The sequence below is a fragment of the Silene latifolia genome, unplaced genomic scaffold (genome assembly GCF_048544455.1).
Source record: "Silene latifolia isolate original U9 population unplaced genomic scaffold, ASM4854445v1 scaffold_228, whole genome shotgun sequence".
In the NCBI taxonomy this organism is placed as follows: Eukaryota; Viridiplantae; Streptophyta; class Magnoliopsida; order Caryophyllales; family Caryophyllaceae; genus Silene; species Silene latifolia.
In genome coordinates this window covers 41,109-55,311 of record NW_027413180.1, presented here as the reverse complement: position 1 = coordinate 55,311, position 14,203 = coordinate 41,109, and positions in this window count along the sequence as shown.

The window sequence follows — 14,203 nt, the reverse complement described above, 5'->3', positions numbered from 1 at the left end:
GTAGGAGATCGAGGTGGCAGGCGTCGAGCCCCCAGCTTACCCAGAGACGCTCGAGTACACTGACGCGGCGGGTTTGACGACGATCTCGGAGATCCGCGACTTCGGCGAGGAGGTGACGACGCTGGCTAGGAGAGTGGCAGCACTTGGTGAGGAGGGTAAGCCTCCAGCTTCGGTTGTCTTACTTGTTTTATTTGCATAAGAATGCTTTTATTCTTTTTTTTTGGAACCTTTTTGTCATTTGAAATGCAGGTGGCACCGTCTCAGTACGTGGCGTTGTGGAGGACGGCCAACCGGATGCAAGCCACGGCCATCGAGGCACTTGCAGGTGGCTGAGGACGACAGGTATGAACCTCTCATTCTCTTACTTATTTCATTTCATTGATATTTTGAATTTTTATTGCAATTTCCCGCATTTTTGTTTTGAAATGATTGAAATGAGGCATTTCTCCTTTATTTGTATGCAGAGAGAGCGTGACCTGGAGCGCGAGATGGCGCAGTCCCGAGAGGAGACTGTTAGGTTCATATACCTATTATTAGACATCTCTAATGGTGAACTAATTAACATATTAATATTAGTTCTAAGGATCTAGTGCATGCATAACTAAATAAGAGATAAAATAAGAAAACAATGTTCCTTACATTGTTAAATGGTTTGAAATGGGCACAAGTAAGGTCTCCTACCTTCACTTGTTCTTGAGCTTAAATGTCAATGGAAGATCCTCCAACCTTGGTCTCAAATATAGAAACCCTCCTCAAGACATGCACCCAAGATTAGCCCTTATTACTACTAAATAATATTTGCTAGATATTTATTTAGTAGTCTACCTTAAAAATGACTACTAATACTTATATATTACATTAGTAGTGTTTTTGAACAATTTAGATTAAAACTTCTCAAGTTTTAGAGAAAGAAAGATAAGTATGAGAGAGGGATTTTTGCATGTGTGTTCTTTTAGAGATGGTAGAGTGAAAAAAAAGGAAGAACAAAATTCTTCTTCATATCTTGAATGATCCGTCCAAATGCTCTTTTATGGAGCATTTTTGTCTTCTCCAAATATCACATGCAATCAATCTTTATATGTAGGTAGTAGGCTAGCTTATAAAGTATGTCATAAGATGTTGGAGCATCTTTCCAACAACAAAATGACAAAACCAAATATTCAAGCATCCTCACTCTTTTGGACGGTATACTTGAGTGTATATGGGTCCATTTTTATCTTATAATATTTATCCCACAAATGCTTATAAGTCTTATGTTTAATTATCTTACATAATTAAATATTAATTTGATAATACAATAATTATGTGACAAATTAATAAACATATATTCACTCAATTTGTTGAGTAATATTTTACCATTATATCAACATATAATGGGTCCCATAATAGCTAGTTAGTTAAATTTACAACCTCTTGTAAATGTAAATAACTAATTACGTCTACCTTGAAATATTTATAAAACCTCAACATAATTTAGTAAATTAATATATTAATCCACTTAATCGAATCTTATTTAATCGAATTACAATAAGATACATATTTCCTCTCATAAATATAAATTGTTTTTATTTAAGGTATTTATTAACTTGTATCAATATACAACTAATTAACTTTACTAATTAGGGCATCATCCTATAGGTGTGACGTTAAGGGATCAACTGACCACCACCGTCCTACGACAGTAACGCCAAACTCTAGCAAGCCAGTTGTTACCGATTAATGTTGATCAGTTGACTATTTAATTTATCATCCCTTTCGTATTCTTAACTAGTTTGGATGCCCGTGCGTTGCAACAGGGTAATTAACTTAGTAAATAAAAATTGGTTATAAGGTCTTAATACTTACATCTTATGTCTTATCATTTATATAGATAGATCAAAAGTCAAAACATCTTATTAAGAGACGATTAACCAATGTTAAGGCCACTACATCTTATGTTAATCTTTCATTTATTATTTTTATATAATCCTACATTATTTTTCAATGTGGGATTAACATACTAAGAAATTTTTATATATATACAAATTATATGAAATTTATACGCTAATGATATCATTTTTACCACGAATCAAATTATGTTGTTTTCATAATTTTCTTAACGATATTTTTTTGGCAAATGAAATGTAAAATTTTTTATATAAAAATTAGAAACATCACTTGAATATAATATAGGAATATAGGAAATATATATTATAATAATTAAAATATTCTCTACTTTATTTTTTACATCAAAAAATATTATTTATGATACTTTCCTAAATTAATTTTTAAGATCACCTCACCTTATGATAATTTTCTGATGTGGGACAATTCAAATATTTATATGTAGTATATTTACTACACCTGCATTATTTTTCAATGTGGGACAAATAACACGCAAAAAAGTACACCATCTTTTTTGCACCTATTTCGATATCCAACCCGATTTAATAATGAGAAAATACTATACTATTTATTTATATTCGTACGTTCTTTTCCATTTTTTGTCACAATTAAAATATGTACAAATGACATGATTTAAATTACATTTTTTTTCCTAACACGACTTTTAAGATTAATTGAGGGAGCAATAAAATGTATAAACAAATGCAAAATATTTTCTTTTTCTGGTGCGATTTTTATTAATGGTTAAAAATTATGATGTGTTATAGTTACTCAAATGTAATGAGGCATAATATTATCTATATTTAAAAGTTAAAAAGATTTAATTATACTATTTATCAAAGTAAAAAAGCTCATTATTGATTTGTTTGTGGATTCAAGATCTTTTTATGCAGCACTTGATTGTATTATAATTCTTAAATTTTCTATTTTAGTGCAGAGATTATCATTATATGACACATTAATAACCAATTTATGTATATTTAGCACCCATTTTATTTTTTTATTATGATTTTATCTTAAATAAAGTTATTATATTATCGATTGTCTTAAAATAAACATTATAATATCAGAAATATAGTAATATATAATCGCTTTTATAAATATTTACGTGATTAATATTTGTATGGTATTGTTGTAATTAAGGTTTGTCATTAATACAAACTCCTATAAGAACTCTCTAAGATAATTTTTAAGCGATTCAAAAGATTTTGGATTGATACCCCTAAGTTTCAAATATGACTCATATTTATATTCATGTGATACCTCACCTCATGATAATCTTCTAATGTGGGACAATTCAACTATTTATATGTAGTATATTTACCACATCTACATTATTTTTCAATGTGGGACAAACAAATATATGCAAATAATATGATACTATATTCTAATGTTAGCATTTATTTATCACGAATTTAATTATATAATTTTTCAAAAAAAATAAAATTATGTTACTTTTTTGTTAAATGAGATGTATAAGTTTTTATACAAAAATTATAAACATCACTTTGACATAATATAAAACATATATATCATATCGTGGAGTTAATGATATAAACTCTTAAGAGCTCTCCAAGACAATGGTTAAGAGACTCAGAAGGTTTTGGGTTGGTATTTAGGTTCTAAGGATGCCTTCGATTTATAATCATATGATCACACACCTTATGCTAAACTTTCGATGTAGGACAATTCTATTATTTATACGTAATATATTCACCACACCAACATATTTTTCAACGTGGGACAAATAACATACTTAGAAATACACCATCCGCCTTTGCACATAGTTCAACATCTAACCCAGCAAATACTATACTCCCTCAATTCAAGACCAAATACAACATTCCTTTTTTACACTATTCATGAACGAATAGAATCTTTACGATTTTTTGCAATATGTAAGACAAAATATGGTCATGTGGGATCTTATTTGATTCACCTATAAAGTACAATGAGAATATCAAATTTTTAAATTTTTAATAATGTAAACTTAAAGATATTTACGTTGTAATTTTATTTACGTTGTAATTTGTGTCTTGGCAAGTGTGTAAATGAAAATGTTGTATTTGGTCTTGAATGGAAGGAGTACTATTTATTAATATTCGTACATTTTTTTATAATACTTTTTATAGAAAGAATATGTATATATCATACTGTGAAGATAATGATATAAACTCTTTAGAGCTCTCCAAAACAATACTTAAGAAACCCTTAAGAGACTCAAAAGGTTTTTGATTGATATATAGGTTCCATTGATGACTCCTATTTATAATCATAGGATCACCCACCTTATGTTAATCTTTTGATGTGGGACAATTTTATAATTTATACTTATTATAATCACCACACTAACATTGTTTTTCGATGTGGGACATATAACATATTAAAAGAAGTACACCATTTTTAATACTCGTATGTGCAAATCATATGAAATCTATACTCTAATGAAAGCATTTTTTACCACGAATCTAATTACATTATCTTCATAATTTTAATATTTTTTTGCCAAATGAAATGTCAAAGTTTTTATATAAAAATTAGAAACTTCTCATGAATATAAAATAGGAAATATAGATATTATAATAATTAAAAGATTCTCCACTTTATTTTTTATGTGGAAAATATTATTTATGAAACTTTCCTAAATTAATTTTTGATGATGTGGACGCCTAGAATCGCTAAAAACTCTCTTTTTATATATAAAAACTCTCTTTTATATATATATATATATATAGATTTGATATATAGATTTGAGATTTGAACATGTGATCGCACTATTGTTGAGGACACATACTCAACAATCTCCCACTTGTCCGAGACAAGTGTGCGTCACCAATTCTCTTGTCCTATTACAATCTCCCACTCAATGCAAGATGTCTTGCAGGTCGTACTTGCATTTGATCATATCTTGAGTGGTTTCCTCGATCCGGAGAGTAATGTCATCAATTATCTACCGTAGATACTTTCCGAGGCCACGATTTCCATTTCACGTCTCCTCGAGTGGCCCTAAGATTTTCAACAATCCCGACAAGGGGGACAATTCCTATCGCACTATTCCTCTCAGTATAGCCAAAGTTCATCATAACTATATACTCATTTTCGACTATTCTGACAATCGAGTATAAATCAAAGCCATTCAAATAGTCTCTAGTCAAAATAATCGACTCATAAGAATACTATAGTAGCTCTTGACACGACCGTGCTTTATGAATTTCCGTAAGTCTATAAGCGGTCCCCGCCCGACACGTAGTGTCTCATATAGTCTGTCTATGTGATCGACTAGTCATCCCATATGACCCTATGACACTTGAACTTGCCATCAATCGCATCACACTCTAGTCACTTCGAGACGTCACCTCCTATAAGTAACCAGGGGCGCATACTATGTTAATCCAGTTCACTTCAATGGGGTTCAATATTGTCTCAACAACCCATTTGGATATAACAAAGTAATGAATGAGTTTAAAGAAACTCAAACGATAAATACGATTATCATATATGAATAGTCAATACTTTATTACTACTTCATATCTTATAATCTATAGTGTACATTTTACACTAATTAAATTGCAATAAAAGCTTGGCAAGTGGATATACCATGTATCCATTCATCCCAACTTTATAAATTGTTATTTCCTTCTATTCAATGTCATTTCTAACGACATGAATTTATCTAAGTAGATGTCTAGTCTTCTTACTAGACTTGGGCTCTTTAGCTTGAAAGACGATGCTCCCACTGTTATCATATAACTTGTGATAAAGTCTTTGGTAGAGAGATCTCTTCTTATTCCCTACGTTGACCATCTTATCACAATTTACTTAGATTCTGTTTGTAGAACTTGCAATGGTTGAAACTAAAACATTTCTCTAGTCTCTTACTCCTAAGTCAATAAAATCAGCCTAGGATTTCGATAAATCCTTACAGGTTTGGAAACTAGAGTTTGTGTAACTCTTCAACACACAACTTAGTATATCATCCAAAATAAGAATGAATTCTCAATTCTCCTCAAGAACTTTAAAGGATGTTCTTTAAGGCTTTCAAAAGACCTTCATTCGAATTAACTTGTTATTGACTTATTATGCTCCAAGCATATGATTCATCACGGCGTGTGTATATAATGGAATACATGATCGTTCTAATGGCGGAAACATTAACAATCGATTTCATGTGATCAACAACTTATTAGGTTCAGTGAATGACTACGACTCTATCATAATAATTCCACTTTCATCAATATGAATAACCTACTCAACCTTGTTGATGTAAAACAGATATGAAAGAACTTATCATCATAAGGCTCTCAACTCTATGCCAATATTCTCTCAAATTTAACACATAGATTCGGAAATCTAGAATACATTACACCTTTTCCTAGTCTCCCAATCACTTTTTCACAGAGGAGAGCATTGGTACATTATTCTCAATAAGTAATATATTATCAACATATAAGACATGAGAAAAATAATTCTGGCTCCCACTTAACTTCATGTATAAACACGATTCTTCAACCATGTGAATGAAACCATTCTCAATTATCACATGAACGAAAAGTATGATTATTACAATCCTTTAATGCTTGCTTAAGACCATTCTAGGATCCCTTAAGTAAACTTTACATATTATGTTAGGATTCTTAGATCTTTATCTAAGGTTTTGTGTCCCGTACACATCCTTCTCTAAATTCCCATTTTAGAAAAGCGAATTTTTAATTTTATTTGCCATTCTTCATCAAAATGAAATGTGGCAATTCCTAACATTATTTATCTTGATTAACATCTTCAAGTCAATCTATGCTTTTTAGATACTCTAAAGTTCTATTTACTTTAAGGAGACCATTGCCTTAAAGTAAATCTACTCTTGAGATTGTAATGATTTGGCTATTATGCAACAAAGTCGATTTTGGGACTAGTCACAATTGATCATTCAATAGGTCATAATTCCATTACTTAAGTAAAGTAACATATTAACAATAAGACATGTGAACTTTACTTCCACTCTATCTCAATAGATTATAGTTCCATTACTTTCAAAAAGCAACACATTAACTATAAGACATGTTTGTGACGATCTACTCCCACTCAATCTCTTAGAAATACTTCTATCTTCTTAAGAGATAGCTTTGTGAGTTATAAACATATATGGTGAAGTAATATAAGTTCGTCTAGACTGACGTGTTAGCACATAAAAGACCAGCTCTATTATGGCAGCTTAATTCATGTAATATGCGTGTCTGATCCATGTTATTTGTTAAATAGACTTGCTATTTTAGGTATCTCCAGGTTGACCCTTCGTTTTAAAATAATGTGTCCGTTTTGGATTGCAAATCCCCAAAAGTGAGCTTGACAACTCAACCCGACTCATATTAGTTTGATCTTATGGGTAGTGACACAAGGTCATTGTAACACCCCCATGCTCCAAGTGCCTTACCAGGACCACTCAGGTATAAAGATGTCACCATCTCGGTTTCCCAAGGCAATGATAATCATAAGACAATAACGAAACAATATTTAAATAGTATAAGTTTAGTGAATAAAAACAATCCGAAACCAAATGCCCAAAATACGGGTTACAAGTTCTCAAAACAACTGTCTAATCAACTAAATGAAATGTCTGACAACTACTCAAGCTACAAAGAAGACTCTATCATCATCGAAGGTGACACATCCCACTATCCCATGTATCTCGACTCATACCGCTCAACAACCGCTCACCATACCCGAATGGATCACCACGTTTTAAAACAATAAACGGGTCAAGTACTAATCACACAATTTATATAACTCAACAATACAACAAACAAAGACAAATCGTCACAGATATACTCCGAACTCCATCATCAACTCCACAATACTGACTACACACTAAAGTGTGTAGCCCTGCTAGAGTACCCATCGCAACAGGTTACTCCTCGCCGCCAGTGGGGAATCGCAGCCGTTCCCACCTAAGCCCCGCTTATCTCCGTCGAGCGATAAACCCAAATCCATTAATGTGCACATCCCTTCTGTGGCGGGTTCCACAGAAGCCGAATAATGGGCGTGAAGCCACTCCCGGAAGTGACTCCACTAAGCCAGGGACGCACCCCGAAGAACACAGACATATACAATCAACCAAAACTACTATCAACAATCAAAACCAACAACCGTCACAATACTCGTATGATAATATTCAACAATCACAAAGCACAACCAACACATCGTGTGACTAATAATGAGTAGGGAAACCCTACCTGGAATGCAATACAATCAGACGATCTCAACAGCTGTTATCAAAAGGCCTCCTCTATGAATCCTCCTCCTAACATATAATCATACAATTACTAACAATCATAAAAGACAACAAAACCCCCAAACCCCCAAATTAGGGTTTAAACAACCTTAACGAAATACTATAAAATCAATACGTAGATATTACCCTCGACGCAAGGATCACAAGAATGTAAAGAACGATGAATTCCGATCTCCCAAGCTCCGAGATTTGTCAATAATGCGAAGGATGCGAAGTACGTAGGTTGCAATCTCTTTTCAATGTAATTAGGTTTGTAAAAGCGTTTTATGAAAGTGACAGAAAGGTTTAAATACTAATTCACATTATTAACAAAACCCGACAAAACATTACCCGTAAACCGGGCTACTCGATCGAGTAACTGACGTACTCGATCGAGTGCCGCTGATGTGACCATAATTAGCGCATATTTAGTCCCCGAATTAGCCTTGTTCCCATGCTTTTTAGTGCATATTTGGGTCATTTATTGTCTTTAGTTCTTTGTTTTGCATATTCTTTGAGGTTTTGTGTCCTTGGTAGGAAAGGAGTGCAAACCTTGCATTTTCATGACAAAATGAGACTAAATTAATTGAAAGTCGGATTATAGTAGATAAAACATGTTAAAGATGAATAATAAATATACATGCTGAATTATATGCTAATATGATGAGAATTAACAAACAAAGCGAAAATAAACAATTCACGGCCAATTCATGAAGGGCAAAGCGAAGAAAACAGGAAGCGGCAGCATCATGACCTCACACGAAGAAGTAGTCATGGTACTATGCTCGCCGAAGAAACAGCGATCGCTAAATGTTATGAAGCGGTTTGTCTTAAAATCCGTAAAAAGAGAGGTTTTAAAAGCGCGGTTTAAACCGGTTTAATGGTGTGCGAAACATAAACCATACAATTGTCTGATAATTAAAATCTGATAAACAAAGAGATTATACACACCTACGGACTTGTGTCAGCTGACGAAGGACTAAGATATCGATTAGTGATGCTTTCGGCGAATGCAAAGAAAGTGCCCTCATAAGAGAAAGCGATTAGATTAATTAAGTTGATTGATGTGGAGTTAGTCAAATTGGTCGGTCATTATGACAGGCTGGTACTCGGAAGGATCAGAGCTTACGTGGTGAATGTTCAAGCAACGTAGCGCCAAAAGTAAGAACAAGGTCTAGAATGCAAAAGGGAGAAGAGAAAGGCGGACATCGGCTCGAAAATATGAGGAGCGAAGGCTCTTATTTATACTAATCAAGTGGAGGAGGTGGGGTTTGGAGACTCTTTGAAGTGAATCTCGGAAAGATATAAAAAAGATACAGAAATCATAAGGAGAAAGGACACTGGGAAGAGGGCGCCCGACCTTTGAAATCTCTTGGAAGAGGCGCAACCTACCGCTCCACATTCCCAAAGGGGTTTTATCTACGGAAGAAAGATTTAGTGTTTGAGTTATGGTAGAATGAAATAATTAGGTTTCCTTAATGTCATATGTGAATATTTCGAAATTGTTTTATAAAGAAAAATTATGAAATATGGAATAGAAATATAAGACATTTCGAGAACATTCGGCTAAAGGTTTTGTGGTTTATCGAGAGAAAATGGAAGCGGTTTTGGGCCGGGACTCCAAATGTCTCTAATTCTTTCAAAAGCAGCTAGTATAAATCGGAACGTAGATGACAACTGAAGTGAATGTTAATAACGACGATCCTTGGCGATAAAGCTTACAGTTATCGCGGTCGTTCGCGTAGCAAACATGAAGCCCAATCATCACGGGTGGTTTTTGCGGTACGAAGTAAGTATCTCTGAGCCCCCGCTGGTAGAGGCTTGGAGTGAGCGAAAGTCGAGTATGTCTCAGGTCGATCGATTACAACACAGCAGCTGTAAGCTGACGGGAGGCGCTCGAGTGGACCAAGGACCTGTCGTCGGGAACATTTTAGAGTTTTATCGACTGTAACGAGGAGGTCGTTTAAAGTCCATTAGACTACCGTAAGGAGCTAGCCAGCCATGAAGAGACCATACGGGACAACTGCTTCTCGAGATGCTTCGGAGTGCGTAGGAGCTAAGGTTAAGCGTAGGAGCTAAGAGGTAAGTGTAGGAGCTAAGGTTAAAGACCTAAAGGATATATAAGGATTATTATTTGGTGTAGAGCCTAAGAAGCTTGTCAGACGGAAGGAGGCAGAAAATAAGTTCAACAGGGTAACTAAAGCTTGATGTAGACTCTATTGGTTTAGAACCAAACGACACCTTGTCGAACTCATGAGAAACCACAGAAATATTGTAAAATGTGAGGACAGTGAGAGCTGAGAAAAGCTACTTAGGTAATGATCTTAGAAATAATTACAGTAGAGGACACGAGGCGGAGGAAGCTAGAAAGAAATGCATTAGGTAGATGTTAATCTTTATGTCTTGAGAGGGACGATGCGTGATAAAAGCACTCTCATTTGGAGACATGATTGAGAAATTCCTTCTGGCATGTCGTAGGAGGAAGTGTATCATAAAACCTCTGCGGCTGGAGGTGTGCATGATGGCGTGTGAAAGATCACACGCAGAGGAATAAGTGCACTGGGTGTGACCAAGCAAAAGGTCTTAAGGAGAAGCCAAATAATGTCACGTGACTCTTGTAGCGGCTTGAAATCACGGTAGGAATGAAAATGCGTCGAAGCCGGACCAAAAGAGATCTAAAATAGCATGTCCAGGAAGGCTGCACGAAGCGGGCCCAAAATAGCAATTCACCACGAATTTTTGAAAATCGTGCTGGAGAGACCTACGAAGGAAGAAGCGACGTGGAGTGCCCGTCTCTGTGGAAGAAGCCTTGATAGCCTGCTGCCGTCTTATTCCCGAAAGTGTTATTACTGCGTAAGCGCTGATAATCAGGAGCTTATGTTCATTATTTGAAACCGCAAGGTGCAGGTTTCTCTCTCAGATCTTACACCATTTCCGCGAGGTTTGATCCGAAGCTTGCGTTAGTCGCGAATAATCGGGTGTGTATCTCATTTCTGCCATTAATGACTGCATATTTGCCCCGATTTAGTGGAAAAATTAGGGTTTGTAATGACCGATGTGATCGAAAATTTGGAGCTTTTCCCCAAATGCATTTGCCGTGAAATTGACATTAGAAATGAATAATTGGTAGTATAGGAACACAAGCCATGTATTTGTCTTGCGTTTTAGTTGGAGTTTTGAGCCTTTGAATGAAATTTGGGATGGTTTCCGACTAGGCATAGTAAATTGCTTAAAAAATAGCCTTAGGATTGCCCACTTTGCGATGAAACTTGATATTAGTGATCCTTGAATGATGAGTAAACTTTCTACCATCTACAAGATTTTGGTTTTGTGACTTTTTCGAGACACTTTTCTAAGGCATAATATTTATTATAATGAAACAACTAGAAATTTGTGAACCAGAACTAAACGCATTGGAAACGACATTCCAAATTACCACATGGTGATCGGGTTGGTGGGAATATGGCCAAGGATATGAAAAAAAGAGACGATTTGAGGCTTTGAAATTTCGAAAATCCTTAACAAGGCTTATCGTCACGTGTGTAGCCTAAATTTGCTTTAATGTTACGAGTGATACTTAGCTTTTACTTAGGAAACTCAGCCAGAATGAAACGCTACTCATCGAAGCTGGCGAGGCCTTCACCGCCGTGGTGATGAGCTGCCAGGGCAGGTCGAGGAGGAGGCGTCGAGGAGAGGCCGAGGCAGGCCAATGTTGGGTAAGTGCGTCGGTGAGCTCTGCGTGGGGGGCGAGACTTCAGGAGAGCCCCGAGGCACTGCGTAGGGGCTGCCAGAGGTCCACTGTCCTACGAGGCGAGTAGAAGTTTGTTAAATAGGAATTCCACTCTGTGCTCATCCTCTTTCATTCATTTGTTCAAATTTCTGAATTTCATTCAAAAGGCCCAAAGATAGCTTTTGTTTCAAATCATAATAGTGGGGAACATCGGTGTTCCTGGAGTTACCTGGCAGTGATGGAGGCACTATAGGCGGTTGTCGAGGCGGAGGAAGCGAGCCATGGTCGAGAAGCGGGAAGCGTTCGGTCCTTTGGTGCCAGTGGAGGATATATCGCTGAGAAGAGGAAGGCCCCTGTGAGCTAACCTTAACGTCCGTGCCCTGTGGACGATTACGGAATCCCGACTTCCCGTTTGAGATGCCTTTTCGGTGAAAGTGGGCCCACTCACAGAGACTAAGTGCCAGTTTACGTGCACGTGCGGGGCGAGGAGAGTGGAATGGCGGAGGCCCCGCCATGAGGTGGACTCGGCCAGAGCGAGAAAGTCAATCCAGTGGGCACTTATCGTAAGAATGTCATGCAATCTTGGGTTTGATACGAAGCTCCTGCATTCGAGACTACTTTCGGAAAAAGGTCCGCCAGCGTGTGATTGTGGGAAGGAGACAGCTCCCACCTCCTCCTGTCTGCAATTTGTGAGAGGGCACCAAGTGTGTAGCTCTAGTGGTTTCTGTCTTAGGGTTACCTCGAGATGAGGGCGAGAAAGGCTTTGTCGGCAGAAGCTTCTTCCCTTCCCTCTCTGACACGAGTTCCTAGAGCGTTGGGGTAGGTCTTACTGGTTGCGATCCCCTCATCCAGCTTCATGAGGGCCATGGATGCATCCGGAGTTGATGGAGAGAACCTCCTGAGTCTTTGTCGAACTGGACTCTGGCAGTATGAACAACTACTTTGGAGCCAAAGTTAATTCCCTTCTTTATCGAATCACGAAGATCGTTGTTGATTATACTTGCTTCTACGAGCGTGGGTGTACTCTACTTCCGGGCCTCGCGGCGAGACGGAGCCGGCTGAAGGCCTTATCCGTGGTGAGGATTGGAAGTGATGTCGCGGGACGAAACAATGACGTTCTTCTCGCACGATGTCCACCGTAGAGGCGCCGAGCAGCTCTTGACAATTTGAACAAGCGCCAGTATCTCATATCCTGCATTAGCTATTATATTGTCTTAATTACTACAAAGTGATCGCAGGAATGATCCTTGTTTATCTTGTCGGTGGTGCCGGACAGCAAGTGAGTCTGTTTGGAAGCGCCTTACTCCCCTTCGTGGTGAGGTCCTTTGACCCGGGGAGCTCAAGCCATTACTAACTTTATTTAAAGGAAATCGAGGGAGTCTGTGAGCCTTGGCGGGCGCTTGGCTGCGTCGATGCTCCGGGGCGTGTTAGCGGTTGTCCGATCCTCCAGACGATGTTTAGAGGCAGCAAGAGAGGGTGAGGGCGGACTTGGGCGAGTCACCCAGGTGGTAGCGCCCTCCTTCTTCTGGCGAGACTACTGAGCGATTCCTTCTGAGAGAGGTTGGGCGTACTTGGCAGTGGTGGTAGGCATGTCTTTTACTGTCTATCCTAGCTTGATTTCATTTTAGGGAGTATGATGAAAGATCACGGTCCGATTAATGAGAACCCATTTGGTCTTGCGGGGAGAGGTTGAGGCGGCGGGCACTTGAGCCCCGGAGCCGCCACCGAGACCCTCCCGGAAACCTGCCCGTACGACAGCGGCAAAGGCGAGCGATCTCGAGGCTGCGTGAGCTTTAAGCGTAAGCGCATGGCGAGGATCTTACGCTTTGAGCCATTAAGCGTCGCCGGGTCGGGAGAGGTCAAATCCTCCCTAACGCTTTGCATAACGTTTTGTGTGAAACACATTTGATTGAGTTTGTTCAGTTGTTGAGAACTTCTTTTGAAAATCACGGTTGCGCACGTCTCGGTTCATGGCATTGTGGAGGGTGACCAGCGGGAAGGCTGCGGTACTGTAGTCAGAGCCGCTGTCGTGATTGAAACCGTCGAGTATGAACCTTATGCCTATTTTCGTTTGAATTTTTGATTTCGACACTAACATATTTATTTAGCCGACGATTTATTGTTGTTCACGGTGTTATGTTTGGAGAAGCGAGAAGTTATTAATCTGGAGAACGAGATCGTTCTTGAGAGCTTCGAGGTTAGAATTGTAGGAATTAACAGATTCTTATGCTGACGAGGTTAGAAGTTGAGAGGGTGACAGATGTTTTGTATAACTTTTTTGTTTGTTGGTAGTATTTTGCACATTTGTACATTTATTTTGGACA